Source organism: Dendropsophus ebraccatus, chromosome 7 (genome assembly GCF_027789765.1).
Source record: "Dendropsophus ebraccatus isolate aDenEbr1 chromosome 7, aDenEbr1.pat, whole genome shotgun sequence".
Classification (NCBI taxonomy): Eukaryota; Metazoa; Chordata; class Amphibia; order Anura; family Hylidae; genus Dendropsophus; species Dendropsophus ebraccatus.
The window spans coordinates 107,714,110-107,731,321 of record NC_091460.1 but is presented as its reverse complement, the minus strand read 5'-3'; the positions used below and the strand labels follow the sequence as shown (position 1 = coordinate 107,731,321).

The 17,212-nt window shown below is 50.2% G+C and overlaps 2 pseudogenes; both read left to right on the top strand.

Moving 5' to 3' along the window:
- The first annotated feature begins 3,862 nt into the window (after positions 1–3,862).
- Positions 3,863–4,035, top strand: LOC138797979 (U2 spliceosomal RNA; annotated as a pseudogene).
- Positions 4,036–5,055: 1,020 nt separating this feature from the next.
- On the top strand, positions 5,056–5,230 carry LOC138797924 (U2 spliceosomal RNA; annotated as a pseudogene).
- The last annotated feature ends 11,982 nt before the right edge of the window (positions 5,231–17,212 follow it).

Here is a 17,212-nt window from a genome sequence, read left to right as displayed (position 1 = left end):
GCTCCCCCAAACGCTCCAGCAATTGAAAACAAAGCGGTTGATGGCGATCCCAAGATAATTTTCCCCTCCTAAAACCTTTAGCTGCCTGGACCACCAAAAAAATCTTTAGTGATATCCCCCCCACATTTTCAAACCAAAAGCCACCCCCGTCAACACTTTATTTAGTTTAGCTACCGACCACCCTGAAACAGACATTTCCCCCAACCAACACAGCAAGGCCATCTTCCTATCCTCATCCATTATTACCCCTCCTAATCTCTCACACCAGTCCAACCACAAATTCCAAGCGGACTCATACGACGCCCACATACCCGTAGCCAGGAAAGCCTAAATCTAATGCCCCGCCACTTGAAGCCCAGGTCCCACAGATGTCTCGGGCATACCAGTCCGCAGGTCTCCGCTCGTGGCGCCAGCTGCCGAAAGTGATCGAACTGTGTGCGGGAGAGAGAATCAGCAATTGAGTTAAGGCTTCCCGGCACGTGCACCGCAACCACCCATGCATTCAGCTTTAAGCATTTAAGTACCAGACAACAAAGAAGTCTGACCACTGGGGGGGATGAGGCTGACAAATTATTTATGGCTGACACCACTGCCATGTTGTCGCAGTGGAACCTGACCTTCCTGTTCCTAAATTTGTCACCCCAGAGAAACACTGAGACAACTATAGGGAACAACTCCAGGAAGGCCAGGTTCCGAACCAACCCAGATCCTTCCCACTCAGCCGGCCACGGCTCGGCGCACTACTGAACCTGGCAATAGGCTCCAAAACCACAACCCCCCGCAGCGTCAGTGTATAGGTTGAAGTCAGCACTGTCCATGACCTCCGACATAACCAACGATCTGCCATTATACTGCCCCAGGAAGCTATCCCACACTGCCAGATCATCCCTATGTTCCCTGGTAAGGCGAACATAATGATGAGGGGCAGCAATACCCGAGGTGGCAGCCGCCAACCTCCGGCAGAACACCCTCCCCATAAGGATAATCCTGCATGCAAAATTCTGCTTCCCCAGTAAGGACTGCAGCTCTCTCAGTTGTACCTTCTTCTAGCGACCTACCCCCTCAATAGCCTGCTGTAAAGAATGCAACTTATCTTCTGGCAGCCGACACTCCATGGCCCTGGAATTAATGGTGATTCCGAGAAAGGACTATACCGATGCGGGGCCCTCCGTCTTCTCCGGTGCCAAGGTAACCCCGAAGCTTTTAGTTACCCACTCTACCGTGCCCAGCAGAGACCGGCAGATGGGGAAGTCAGCAAGGCCAATGCATAGAAAGTCGTCCAGGTAGTGGATGAGGGACGCAACACCTGCCACGTCCCTCACCACCCACTTGATAAACAAACTAAAAGCCTCGAAGTATGCACATGAGATAGAGCATCCCATAGGCAGACATCGATCAACGAAATATGCACCGTCTCAATGACACCCCAAAAGCCGGACACTCTCAGGGTGAACCGGTAAAAGTTAAAAGGCCGCCTCCACATCCGTCTTTGCCATCAAAGCCCCCCTACCATAGAACCTGACCCAATCTAGTGCTGCATTAAACGACGTATAGACAATGGAGCATAGCTCTGGGTCTATACCGTCATTAACTGATGCCCCCTGGGGGTAGGATAGATGGTGTATAAGCCTAAATTTATTAGGCTCCTTCTTGGGTACTACCCCTAGGGGAGAAACAATCAGGTTGTCAATGGGAGGGGAGGCCAACGGGCCTGCCATGCGTCCCAACACAAATTCCTTGCCCAGCTTCTCACTAATAACCCAAGGGTACTGGTATGCTGATTTCAAATTCTTTAAAGAGGACAGAACATGATGTGGAGGGGACAGAATAACAAATCTATCCCGAAACCCCTCCACCAACATCTCCGCTCTCCGCCTGTCCAGGAATCTACTTAGATGCGGAAGCATCGCGTGCAGATTCACCAGTGTCACCCCCATTGGTATTACCCTGTACCACGGGCCTCCCCCGACCTTTTCTAAAACACTTCACGGCTCCGTGGGAGGGATTGTTACAGATGGAGAACACATGTTTAAATCTGCAGCTAAACCCCCATTTACACTGACTGTCGTTGAATTGCCAGCAGACGCCGGACTTCTGTCCGGCCTGCTGCCCACCCTGTGAAGAGGATGCTGAGGAGCTACCATGGTCGGTTTCAACGCCCCCCCCCCCCCCCCCCCCGAAAAGGATGACCATACCAAGAAGAGGCCATAACTCGAAGCCATCGAATATTTGGTCTTATGACTTTACACTGTTTAAATTGCTCATCGTAGCGGAGCCAAGCCTGGCCTCCGTACGTACGATGAGCCTCCCCAATGGCGTCCATGTAACAGAAAAGCCCAGAACAGTCTTCTGGTGCCTTTTGCCCTATGACGCTTGCCAAGATGGCAAATGCTTGGAGCCAATTACTAAATGTCTGTGGTATCAATCGCCACCTCCTTTTCTCCTCCTCCTCTTTTTTGCTATCATCTCCCTTCCCCTTATCTAAATCTAAATTTTCCAAAGGAAGGAGCGAAAATATTTCTATGTATTCGTCCTTCCAAATCTTGTCCCGGACTTCCATCTTTAAGTGTGAACCTAAAGGGCCTTCAAAGCAAACATACACCTCCCCTTTTGCCCTATCATCTAACCGTACCTGATCTCCCTTCTCCTTCTCAGTCTGTACAGAAACCGTCACCCCACTACACCTTGGAACCACTGACATCTGACTAGTCCCCAAGGTGCTGCTCCCCCCAACCCCAACAGTCTGCTCCTGAACCCACGCTGCTACTGGGGACACCCCGACCCTCTCCCCTGATCCCTGCTCACAGCGGGTCAATAGTTCCTGCACACTGCCTAGCAGTTCACTAATATTGTCCCCATACCTGCTAGCCCCCTCCCCCAACCCGCCAGCAAACGGTACAGGTGAAGCTGCGGTAAGGCTAACATCCCCCCCTGAGACATTAAAATAGTTGGATAAGGAAATGACAATGACAAACTCTCACCAGGCTGCGCAGGTGCTGTGAGCCCGCCAGCCGGCTGAAGGGAATCCATACGACGATCCCGAAGTTCAGGCTCCTCCTGGACGGCCTTCCCTCTGAAGCTCTCACACGCTCGACATGATGAACAGGAAGATCTCCGCCCGACAGCCTCAGGGACTACAGGAACAAGGGGGTGTGGCCTGGTTCCTGAACATGTTGGTGGAAGGCTGCCCGGTCTGGCACCCCGTGCTGGGGAACCCTCATCCGGTGGACCTGTGATCTGGGCCTATCTCTCCCTTCTCTCCCCGGAGGGTCCCTAGAGGGGCTCTGCGGGCGACGCCTGGCTCAGGACTCAACCTTACCGGAGGCCGGGTCCTTCTAGTGCCATGCTGGGGGAACTGAGAGGGAGGAGGGGAGGATCCTCTTCCAGGAGACCCATCAGCCTCTCCTGCAGCCATCCATCATCTCCGGTGCCGGCAGCAGCACGGAGCTGCTCCAGGAGGTCTCCGATCGCCGACATGACCGCAGAGGGAACGCACGAGGTGACTAACTGCTACTGCTTCGGCTCCTCGCGCTGGACTGTCTTCCCGCCCAGCCCTTGACCCTTATATCACCTAAACTCCGCCTCCCCTAATGTCTCCCTGTGTCCCTACCTTCCTACAAACTCCAGTCATGCGGGCCTCCGCACATTCCCACGGTCACCGCTTCGGGCCTCCTTTTAATTATTTAATTATTAATTAGTTATCAATGTTTAGCTATTCATACATAGATTAGATACATACTGTAGATGATAATGATAAAGACAGATGGATGGATGGAGAGGCAGACAGATGCAGGTAGACTGAAAGAGGCAGGAAGACAGACAGGCAGACAAACAGAGACAGGCAGACAGAGGCAGACTCTGAATAATAATAAAAAAAAAAAATCTGTTCTTATCAGTTTAATATCTGTTACGTCTCCTATCTGGGGACCATATATTGAATGGATTTTTAGAACAGGGAGATGGTAAAAGAGCTTGCTCTGTCCTCTCCAGGCATTGACCTGGTATTGCAGTGCTTCCAGGTTCAGTGCACCCCCCAAATAAGCCTAAAAACAGAACTTCCCAAGGGTGTCAGCTGCACCTGCAAATAAAGTCAGCTGCACCCAAAACGGCATTGCAAGAAACACCCCCCAAAAGGGGTGCGCAACTGCACCCCAAGATTTAAGTCTTGGCATTGTTAATAAAAGTTTGTTTGGTAAACACTTATTTGTCTCTGGTAGCCTGCTGCCATGGCAACAAAGTTGTTTACCACTAGCCTGCCAGGGCAGGGCTGGTGATGTCATCAAGGCTGTACTGACATATACAGCTGACAGAAAGGCTAGCAGCTCATTTGCAGGCAGGCAACCAAGCAGTTAGGTGGGTTGGTTGCTTGCCAGCAAGGAAGACGCAGGTAGGTGGCGTATAAACCATTTAATTTGGATTCTTTGGGGGCCAGTGTATGCTTTCGTTAATATGGCTGCACAGATGAGAATTCACCATAGTTTTTCTTTAATAAATAGTTATCAATGTGTAGCTATTTATACATAGATTAGATACATAGATGATAATCATATAGACAGATGGATGGATGGAGAGGCCCACAGATGCAGGAAGACAGACAGGCAGGCAGACAAACAGAGACAGACTCTCAATAATAAAAAAAAAAATCTGTTCTTATCAGTTTAAAGAAGCAGTTCACCAAAATAAATTTTTGGCCCCCCTGGTAGCCGCTGGCATGTATACTCACGGAAGATGATCGATGTCCGGCGGCGTAGCTCCGTTCCCGTCCCGTGGTGCTGTTCAAATCCGGCGCATGCTCACTTCCGCCAGCGCTGTGAGTCCTCTTCTCTGAGCTGTCATTATACGCCAGAAGTCACTCGCTTCCATGCATTCTCTATGGAAGTGCGTGACTTCCAGTGTTCAATTTACAAAGGAGAGAAGAGGAGTCACAGCGCCGGCGGATGTGAGCGCGCACTGGATTTGAACGGCACCGCGGGACGGGAACGAAGCTACGCCGCGGGACATTGATCATATTTCGTGAGTATTCATGCCAGCGGCTACTGGGGGGTGGGGGGGGGGGTAGTTGGGGCAAAAAAAAATTTTGTGAACTGCTTCTTTAATATCTGATACGTCTCCTATCTGGGGACCATATATTACATGGATTTTTGGAACAGGGAGATGGTAAAAGAGTTTGCTCTGTCCTCTCCAGGCAGTGACCTGGTATTGCAGTGCTTCCAGGTTCAGTGAACCTCCCAAATGTGTTGCCTAAAACAGAACCCCTCAAGGGTGTTCAGCCGCACCTCCAAATAAAGTCAGCTGCACCCGAAACGGCATTGCAAGAAACACCCTCCATGAGGGGTGCGCAGCCCAAGATTTAAGGCTTGGCATTTCTAATAAAAGTTTGTTTGGTAAACACTTGTTTGTCTCTGGCAGCCTGTTGCCATGGCAACAAAGTTGTTTACCACTAGCCTGCCAGGGCAGGGCTGGTGATGTCATCAAGGCTGTGCTGACATATACAGCTGACAGAAAGGCTAGCAGCTCATTTGCAGGCAGGCAACCAAGCAGGTAGCAGGTTGGTTGCTAGTCCCTCCTGCTGAAAACACCCCCACAACATGATGCTACCCCCCTCGTGTTTCACAGCTGGGATGGTGTTCTTAATCTTGCAAGCTTCTCCCTTTTTCCTCCAAATGTAACGAAGATTATTATGGTCAAGCAATTCATTTTCAGTTTTCTCAGAACACAGGACATGTCTCCAAAAATTAAAGGAGAAGTCCGGCCAAAATTTATTTTTTATATGTTATTACTGATGGAAAGTTATACAATTTTCTAATGTACATTAATTATGGGAAATGCTCATATACTGCTATTTCCCTTAATTTAGTGTATCAGGAAGTGTTAGAATTATCTCTGAAGCAGTGATGTCACGACAAAAGGTGTAATTCCTATGGAGTGTCCAGCAGGGAGCGCACTATATATAGAAGTCAATGAGTACCATTGACTTCTATATATAGTGCGCCCTTGCTGGACACTCCATTGGAATTACAATGGATGTGTATGTAAATGTAGTATACAGTGTTTTTGATTGAATACATTTATGAAATACTTTGGGGAGCAAGTGTCCTTGCTCCCCAAAGTATTCCGTAAATGTAAGCAATCAGTACATAACAGTAAGCCCGCCGAACCGCCGCCGCCCGCCGCTACTGAACGCCCGCCGCTCTGGACTACTGAACTACTACTCTCCCCACCTGCTCATAGCATGAGCAGGTGATGGGAGAGTAGTAGCTGGGTTATATCTCCGAGATTGCCGCCTCCGCCGCTGATGCCGCGCAGGGGAGCCGCTAATCACTGCAGCCATCATCCCCCTCCTGCTGCTTTACTCTATCTCAGAGATATAATCCGGCTACTACTCTCCCATCACCTGCGCATGCTATGAGCAGGTGGGGAGAGTAGTAGTTGAGATCGCCGCCGCTGATGCTGCCGTGCAGGGGGAGCCGCACATCACTGCAGCAATCATCCCCCTCCGCTCCCCCCTCCTGCTGCTTCCTTACACTATCTGATGGCTGACTCCCCACACGTGTCGGCGGCCGGGCGGGGAGTCAGCCATCAGATAGTGTAAGGAAGCAGCAGGAGGGGGGAGCGGAGGGGGATGATTGCTGCAGTGATGTGCGGCTCCCCCTGCACGGCAGCATCAGCGGCAGCGATCTCAACTACTACTCTCCCCACCTGCTCATAGCATGCGCAGGTGATGGGAGAGTAGTAGCCGGATTATATCTCTGAGATAGAGTAAAGCAGCAGGAGGGGGATGATGGCTGCAGTGATTAGCGGCTCCCCTGCGCGGCATCAGCGGCAGCGGCGATCTCGGAGATATAACCCAGCTACTACTCTCCCATCACCTGCTCATGCTATGAGCAGGTGGGGAGAGTAGTAGTTCAGTAGTCCAGAGCGGCGGGCGTTCGGTAGCGGCGGGCGTCGGCGGCGGGCTTACTGTTATGTACTGATTGCTTACTTTTATGGAATACTTTGGGGAGCAAGGACACTTGCTCCCCAAAGTATTTCATAAATGTATTCAATCAAAAACACTGTATACTACATTTACATACACATCCATTGTAATTCCAATGGAGTGTCCAGCAGGGGCGCACTATATATAGAAGTCAATGGTACTCATTGACTTCTATATATAGTGCGCCCTCTGCTGGACACTCCATAGGAATTACACCTTTCGTCGTGACGTCACTGCTTTAGAGATAATTCTAACACTTCCTGATACACTAAATTAAGGGAAATAGCAGTATATGAGCATTTCCCATAATTAATGTACATTAGAAAATTGTATAACTTTCCATCAGTAATAACATATAAAAAATAAATTTTGGCCGGACTTCTCCTTTAAGTTCCCTGTTTCTGTGTGCATTTCCAAATATTAATCTGGCTTTTTTATGTTTCTTTTGGAGTAATGGCTTCTTCCTGGCACAGTGTCCTTTCAGCCCATGTCCATACAGTCCTCTTTTCACTGTGGATAGTGACACCAGCTTCAGCCAGCATCTTTTGCTTTTGTTGTTGGGTTGATATGCACATTTTGTACCAAAGCATGTTCATCTCTTGGACACAGAACCCGTCTTCATCCTGGGCGGTATGATAGCTGGACATTCCCATCTTGTTTGTGCTTGTATATAATTGTTTGTACAGATGTCAGGGCCGTCCTAACAGCATTATGGGCCCCTGGGTAGAGCACCCCCCACCCCAAACCTTAACCAAACAATGAACTGCCCCCCCCCCTTCCTTAACCAGGTCCCCAGCACACAGTATAATATGATAGGACTAAATAAAGCAATATGGTGGACAATATCTTACTGAATAGGATTAGATACACGGCTCAGCAGAAAGTATCACATTACAGGAATAGATACAGCAGGTCAGCAGACAAGATACTGAATAGGATTAGATACACATCTGAGCACCCAGTATAACATGACAGGATCAGATACAGCAGTTCAGTAGACAATATCATACTGGGTAGGATTAGATGAGATATAGTGGCTCAGCAGATGGTATCACCGTTGATAGGCTTAGATACACAGCTCAGCAAGAAGTGATACAGTTGTAGCTGGTAACATGGCTGCTGTGGAGACACTGAACCTTTGGCAGGTATGGTCACCCTCAGAGCAGCATGCAGGCTGTGGCCCAGAACTAACCACTCTACTGACTGACTATATACTGGTACTTAGTGCCCATATGATGTCACTGCATCCAATGTCATCATACTACTACCCCCTTCATCACCCTTTACCTCCATCATCATCATCATCCTGCCCCTCCATCATCATACTACTACCCCTTCATCATCCTGTCTCTCCATCATGATACTACCACCCCCTTCCTCCTCCTGCCTTTCCATCATGCTACTACCCCCATCATCATCCTGCCCCTCAATCATCAAACTACTACCCCCTTCATTCTCCTCCTGCCCCTCCATCATACTACCCCCTTCTTCCTCCTGCCTTTCCATCATACTACTACCCCCATCAACATCCTGCCCCTCTATTATTAAACTACTTATATCACCAGTCTCACATCACCAGGTACAGCTCTGATTACTAGTCTCTCCTGCCGCCTCTCACCCCGGTATATATAGCTTATTCCCCTTTATCATAATCCCCCTCATTTGGGCACCTCATTACCTGGCTGCATGCAGCACAGGGACCATCTTCAATTTCTTCAGGCTCTTCTAGCAGAGAGGTAGGAGTGATGTCCCTGCCAGGCCCTGTACAGGAGGGAGAGATTGGCCTCTAGTGGCTGGGGGCAGAATATACAGCCTCCAACCAAATCTAGCAAGTTTGCTTTTCTATAATGCCTTGGAAGCTGTTACAGGGGGAGGGCCTTGCCTTGCTTCTGGAGGTGTTTCACTTACTGGAAAACTGAAAAAGTGAAATCACACATGAGGTAAGCATTGCCGATATGTGCAGAGCTTTGGGATAAGGCCATATCAGTATTATATGTACTCGCATGCACACAATGTTCCGAGCAGGGGCGCCGCAATCATGAGGCGACCTGAGTCGTCTGCCTCAGGCGGCGCCACCAGCTGTCTTCATGGGGGCGGCATTCAGTGGCAGATTATAATATGAGCGGTTCGGGCGGCCGCCCACATTATAATCCGCCACTGATCGTACCATGTACCGGAGTCCCCCCGCGCCCGGACAGCATCTGTAATGAGATGCTGTGAGCAGGGGAGACTGTATTCATAAGCGCCGCGCTGTAATGAATCAGCCGCGCGGCGCTTATGAATACAGTCTCCCCCGCTCACAGCATCTCATTACAGATGCTGTCCGGGCGCGGGGGGACTCCGGTAAATGCATTCCACGTCCGTGATCCGTCAGGATCACGGAACGTGGGAATGCAGCCTTAGTCCCCCGGCTGATGTGCGGCTGCCGGAGGTGTCCCATCCTGTCTCCGGCAGCGCGCGCATCAGAGAGATCCCCGTGCGCCGGAAGTCACAGCCACAGGCACACGGGGAGCTCTCTGATGCGCGCGCTGCCGGGGACAGGACGGGACACCCCGGGCAGCCGCACATCAGCCGGGACCAGACCAGAGAGGCTCGACGGGGGAACGGATGGCAGGTGAGTTGTGTGCTGTTTTTTGTTTTTGTTTTATCTGCTGTGCAGGGGGGGGGGGAGAGGGGGACCATCTATAAGGTAGGGGGGGAAGGGGACCATCTATAAGGGAGGGGGGGAAAGAGGGGGACGATCTATAAGGTAGGGGGAGAGGGAAGAGGGGGACCATCTATAGGGGGGGGGGAAGGGGACCATCTATAAGGGAGGGGGGAAAGAGGGGGACCATCTATAAGGGGGGGACCATCTATAAGGGAGGGGGGAAAGAGGGGGACCATCTATAAGGGAGGGGGGAGAGGGGGACCATCTATAAGGGGGGGAAGAGGGGGACCATCTATAAGGGAGGGGGAAAGAGGGGGACCATCTATAAGGGGGCATCTATAAGGGAGGGGGGAGAGGGGGACCATGTATAAGGGGGGGAGGGGGACCATCTATAAGGGAGAGGGGACCATCTATAAGGGAGGGGGAGAGGGGGACCATCTATAAGGGAGGGGGAGAGGGGGACCATCTATAAGGGGGGGGAAGAGGGGGACCATCTATAAGGGGGGGGGAGAGGGGGACCATCTATAAGGGGGGGGAGAGGGGGACCATCTATAAGGGGGGGGAGAGGGGGACCATCTATAAGGGGGGGAGAGAGGGAAGAGGGGGACCATCTATAAGGGGGGGGGAAGAGGGGGACCATCTATAAGGGAGGGGAAAGAGGGGGACCATCTATAAGGGAGGGGGGAGAGGGGGACCATCTATAAGGTAGGGGGGGAAGAGGGGGACCATCTATAAGGGGGGGACCATCTATAAGGGAGGGGGAGAGGGAAGAGGGCGACCATCTATAGGGGGGGGGGAGGGGACCATCTATAAGGGAGGGGGGAAAGAGGGGGACCATCTATAAGGGGGGGACCATCTATAAGGGAGGGGGGAAAGAGGGGGACCATCTATAAGGGAGGGGGGGAGAGGGGGACCATCTATAAGGGGGGGGAAGAGGGGGACCATCTATAAGGGAGGGGGAAAGAGGGGGACCATCTATAAGGGGGCATCTATAAGGGAGGGGGGAGAGGGGGACCATGTATAAGGGGGGGAGGGGGACCATCTATAAGGGAGAGGGGACCATCTATAAGGGAGGGGGAGAGGGGGACCATCTATAAGGGGGGGGGAAGAGGGGGACCATCTATAAGGGGGGGGGGAGAGGGGGACCATCTATAAGGGGGGGAGAGAGGGAAGAGGGGGACCATCTATAAGGGGGGGGAGAGGGGGACCATCTATAAGGGGGGGGAGAGAGGGAAGAGGGGGACCATCTATAAGGGGGGGGAAGAGGGGGACCATCTATAAGGGAGGGGAAAGAGGGGGACCATCTATAAGGGAGGGGGGAGAGGGGGACCATCTATAAGGTAGGGGGGGGAAGAGGGGGACCATCTATAAGGGGGGACCATCTATAAGGGAGGGGGAGAGGGAAGAGGGGGACCATCTATAGGGGGGGGGAAGGGGACCATCTATAAGGGAGGGGGGAAAGAGGGGGGACCATCTATAAGGGGGGGACCATCTATAAGGGAGGGGGGGAAAGAGGGGGACCATCTATAAGGGAGGGGGGAGAGGGGGACCATCTATAAGGGGGGGGAAGAGGGGGACCATCTATAAGGGAGGGGGAAAGAGGGGGACCATCTATAAGGGGGCATCTATAAGGGAGGGGGGAGAGGGGGACCATGTATAAGGGGGGGAGGGGGACCATCTATAAGGGAGAGGGGACCATCTATAAGGGAGGGGGAGAGGGGGACCATCTATAAGGGGGGGGGGAAGAGGGGGACCATCTATAAGGGGGGGGGAGAGGGGGACCATCTATAAGGGGGGGAGAGAGGGAAGAGGGGGACCATCTATAAGGGGGGGGGGGAGAGGGGGACCATCTATAAGGGGGGGGGAGAGAGGGAAGAGGGGGACCATCTATAAGGGGGGGGGGAAGAGGGGGACCATCTATAAGGGAGGGGAAAGAGGGGGACCATCTATAAGGGAGGGGGGAGAGGGGGACCATCTATAAGGTAGGGGGGGAAGAGGGGGACCATCTATAAGGGGGGACCATCTATAAGGGAGGGGGAGAGGGAAGAGGGGGACCATCTATAGGGGGGGGAAGGGGACCATCTATAAGGGAGGGGGGAAAGAGGGGGACCATCTATAAGGGGGGGCCATCTATAAGGGAGGGGGGAAAGAGGGCGACCATCTATAAGGGGGGGACCATCTATAAGGGAGGGGCGGGAGGGGGACTGTCTATAAGGGGGGGGAAGAGGGGGACCATCTATAAGGGGGGGAAGAGGGGGACCATCTATAAGGGAGGGGGAAAGAGGGGGACCATCTATAAGGGGGCATCTATAAGGGAGGGGGGAGAGGGGGACCATCTATAAGGGAGAGGGGACCATCTATAAGGGGGGGGAAGAGGGGGACCATCTATAAGGGGGGGGGGGAGGGGGGACCATCTATAAGGGGGGAGAGAGGGAAGAGGGGGACCATCTATAAGGGGGGGGGGAGAGGGGGACCATCTATAAGGGGGGGGGAGAGAGGGAAGAGGGGGACCATCTATAAGGGGGGGGAGAGGGGGACCATCTATAAGGGAGGGGAAAGAGGGGGACCATCTATAAGGGAGGGGGGAGAGGGGGACCATCTATAAGGGAGGGGGAGAGGGGGACCATCTATAAGGGAGGGGGGAGAGGGGGACCATCTATAAGGGGGGGAGAGGGGGACCATCTATAAGGGGGGGGACCATCTATAAGGGGGGGAAGAGGGGGACCATCTATAAGGGGGGGAAGAGGGGGACCATCTATAAGGGGGGAAGAGGGGGACCATCTCCTAAAAGATCAGCACCCTCCTCTCCTGACATCCTCTGTGCTGCTGTGACCTCTCCTAAAAGATCAGCACCCTCCTCTCCTGACATCCTCTGTGCTGCTGGGACTTCTCCTATAGGATTAGCACCCTCCTCTCCTGACATCCTCTGTGCTGCTGGGACCTCTCCTATAGGATTAGCACCCTCATCTCCTGACATCCTCTGTGCTGCTGGGACCTCTCCTATAGGATTAGCCCCCTCCTCTCCTGACATCCTCTGTGCTGCTGGGACCTCTCCTAAAGGATTAGCCCCCTCCTCTCCTGACATCCTCTGTGCTGCTGGGACCTCTCCTATAAAGTCAGCCCCCTCCTCTCCTGACATCCTCTGTGCAGAAAGGGACCAAACATTATGTTTATTGGGGACAGCAGTGGGGGGGGCAGTAGTGGATTATAATGTGGGCGGATTGACGGGGGGGGGGGGGGGCGTCATTCTATAGTTCGCCTCGGGCAGCAGAGAGGCTAGAATCACCCCTGGTTCCGAGTAGCCTTGAAGTGGTTTACATCAATGTGCAGATCTGTACAAAATAAGGACAAAATACTTGGAAAGTGGCCTTGCAGAGAAAAATATAATTAACTGGAACTGAAACACCAAGTAATGTTAATTCAGTACTCATGGTTAGGATGCCTTTACACACTTTGGTATGGCGGGTTTACTAGCCTAGTTAAGAATATATCTTAAGGTAAGTTGCAACAGAATACACAGCCTGAGAACAGGTATGGTTGGCCATTTGGATGAAAACGGACATTTTTTTCTAACCCAGGATAACTTCCATCATTTTTTCTTTTTTTTAAAATATGTGAACAAGTTATATGTAACAGTTACATATATTTTATTTGGCTTTTTGATATTTATTGATATTTATTGATATTCATTTTCCCTGTAAATCACGTCCTGGTCTGGGACTTAGGATCCTATTACACGGGCCAATGGGGGCCCGATTATAACTGTAAAAGAGCGCCCGATAATCGTTTAACAAGGGCTGCATGGACATTGTTACCGATGTCCTTGCAGCCCTTGCTTAAACTCTATACATTACCTGTCCAGGCTGCGGGGCTCCTCTTGCGGTCTGCTTCTCACCGGGTCCCGCGCACTGCAGATCCAGAGCAGCCTGTCTCAGCTGATCGTTGTCATCGGCTGATCGTTGTGTTTATTACACGGAGCGATAATTGGATGACTGAGCAGCTGATGACACGCCAGAGGGGGCTGGCATGAAGGAGGGCTGGAGCGGTCCGGCCGGCCTCCTGAAGATTACGTCATTGTCCCAAGATGGCGGCCTGGGTCGACAGTAATTCGGTGAGTATAATGCACCACACTTCCGGGGGAGGAGGGAACACGGGGAAGGGGGCCATTCACTTAAATAACACACATTACAAAGTTGTATAACTTTGTAATGTGTGTTATTCAGTGAATAAATGTGTAGCACCGCACTACCCCTTTAAGTATCATAATTAGAACACGTGATGGAGGCGACTCACCAGCCAATGGACGGATGGAAAAATAAATGGTAAACAATGTCACCCTGTTGCATGATATGTCTCGTGAAGATGGAACGCCCGCCACAGTGAACACAACAGTGTGCGTGTCTGTAGACATGCGCGGGATATAGATAAGTGTCACGATGACACAGGAATATATATAAAATGATAAAATGAATAAAAAACAAAAAAGAAATTCAAAACTAGAATAGAAAAAACAGTAGCATGTGTATTACATCCCTGGAGCCAGGCAAGGTGCCACTCCTGACGAAGTCAACGGAGGGTGACGATACGCATGGAGTCTTTCTCCAGGGATGGCTGCTCCATGATCGCTTGAGTAACTAGGGCATTGTGATTCTTTATGTGACAGGTTACTTTGTGTTTTTTGCATATATGTATCACGCGTAGTTTCATTTTGGTGGTTTATTTGGTATACAGTGTATTTCATTACAATGTTTTTGTTATTTGTCTGTGTTATGGTCAGTCCTCTGGTGTTGGATATACCTTAATGTTATACAATTTTGGACATTGTGACGTCCTCATTGAGCAAATTGAAAAACGGACCAAAACGTATATTTTTTTAGCATACACAAAAATGCGGTCAACCATGTTTTTTGTGTATGCTAAAAAAACTGATGCATTTTGATCAGTTTTTTGATCTGTTTTTTGTTATGGAAGTTAATAAACGGAAAAAAAAAAAACGGACTGCCTTAGTTGCCCCTAGCAGATTTCATGTTTCACTCCTCACAGATGCTTTGGAAAATAAAAGGTGGAATCTGATTGGTTGCTAGGGGCAACTGGGCCAGTTTCATTTTACACCATGTTTGATAAATCTCCCCCAGTGTGAACCCAGCCTAAAACAGCTTGGCTACAAAGGATGGGCTACACTAGGGTAGGATTTTGCCCAAAAAACAAACATTTGCATGTGATAAATCTAATGAAAAGTTGGTAATAGAACAACCCCCCACCGTGCAAATATTGCAAAAAGGTGCAGGCAGTGGAAACTGATATAAAATAAAATGTTGAAAAATTAAGTAATTCTTGTGTATATCACTCAATGCTACTGATTTCATAGGGGTATATAATGGCCTGAGGGGGTATGAATTACCCTAGGCCAAAATATACCACAGGGTTTAATCTAGTCTAAACCAAAATATACCCGGGGTATAATCCAGCCTAGGCCACTTTAACCCCAAGTATAGTCTGGGCTGGGGTTTATTCTGGCCTGCTATACCGGAATAACAATAACTACAACTCTCACAATGCCTTACACTTATGAAGCTCTTAGAGAATGCTGGGAGTTGTAGTTTCTGAGCGGACAACCCCTTGTAGTGTTTGCAGCTGTTGTACTTGGAGGGTCTTGGGTGCATTGTACACAGGGTGCTTTGTGGGAGATTAGAATATATAGCTCAGAGTGTGACCCCAGAACAGCGCTAATAGGGGATAGAACAAATGGGCCCTTAATCACTGTTGGGGCACTGGAGGGGTATATGTACTGTATGTGGCTGAAAGAGAAAAACAACCATGCTGCAGGGGGGAGGGGGGCACAGTTATTGGCAAAAAGGCATAAACTTACAATCAAACATCAGCATTAGAGGGTGGGGGGCTCTGTGCTTTCTCTTACACAGTCCACCCTCTGTCTTACAACTTTCAGCGGCCTGACAGACACACTGACAATAATCACTCACTGTCAGAGCTGCTGCTGTTGCTTCTCTTCACTGTACTGTCCCTGGCAGCCATAACCCTGCAGGATCCCTCCAGCCCCTGTCATCACATGCACTCTCTTCTCCTCCTTACACAAGGTATGCCGGACAGTGGAGTACAGGAGGGGGAGGGGCTGTCAGCAGCAGTGTGCAGGAGGAGAGAGAAGAGCCAGCCCCAGCCGGGCACAGCATCCAGTGACTAAGTGGGCCCCGCAGGAGCAGGGGGCCTGCACTTCCCAGGTGCTGATGCCGCCTGGGGGGCCCACTACAGACATGTACCATGCTGAGCTGACACTTTTGAGTCTGAGCCTGGCAGGCCCCACTATTGGCCTGGGCCCCTGTGCAGCTGAACAGGCTGCACAAGTGATATGTCCACCACTGTCTGGAGCTGAGCAGATTGATATTTAATTTTGTTGCAATAAATTCAGTTTACCTAGTAATCTGTTAAAACATCTGGTCCTACTAATTGCTATCTGTGTCTAACAGGGAAGGCTGTCAATCACAGAATAGGACCGCCCACTGGTCTCCGAAGCCCAGGATTAGCAGATGCAGAAATAAGTAAATGACTACATTACTGCATTCTTTATTGAAAATGAAAATGTATGTGTGCATATATATATTCTATATAATTTACATGCTCTAGGTGTCAGTGTTTCCCAGTTTTCAGTGAGTGTGACTGGTGACACGTCTGCTGCTGAAAATGTCCCATAGATTTGCCATTTTACAAAATAAACTGGTATAAGTAAAAGAAAAAAAAGGAAAAAAAAATATATCTAACAAAAATAAACAAATCATCTGGTATACTAGCCAAATAAATATACTAATTTGGTGTAGCTCACTATTTCCTCAGTGCCAAGGTTAACTAGACTTGTGATTACCCCTTATAACTGGACTAGACAGAACAGTTTGTTTTGTTTCACCTATGGTATACTAGCCAACTGATAAAAACTGCAGAACTGCAGCGAACGAATGTGAAATTACAGCAAACGATTAGCGAACGATTAACAATGATTTTAGTTTCAGATCTAAATCAACAATCAACGACACACAAATGATTTTACACAGGACGATTATCATTCAAATTCGAACAATATAACGCTTTTTCACACAATAATTGTTCCGGTGTAATAGGGCCCTTAGGCTTTATTAGTATCCAAGCAAATACAGGCATTGGGTTTCTCAGTTTCCAGGCATCATGTAGGCGAATTTAATTTCACAAAAGGAATTCACCTTTTCTATGTCCCCTCTTCCATCCCTACCTTAAACCATGCACTCAGCTGTCACAGACAGCAATTACAAACACAGACACCGACATATACTCCAGTGACACAGATACACAGACAAACTGGCTGACACACAGACACGTTAAGTGTCAGCCTGGGGTACCTTGGGCCCAGAAGGGAATTTAATTCTAGGGGCCCATCCTACATGTACCAAATATAACCAGTGCCAAACCTTTCATATTACTATAGAGACACAGCGCTGCCTTAACGATATCCGAGAGACACCAGCCTCCTGCAGCTCCTCCAGCTGCAACGTCACATACGCTGCACCGTGACATTGCAGCAAAAGACCCAGGGCTGAGACGTT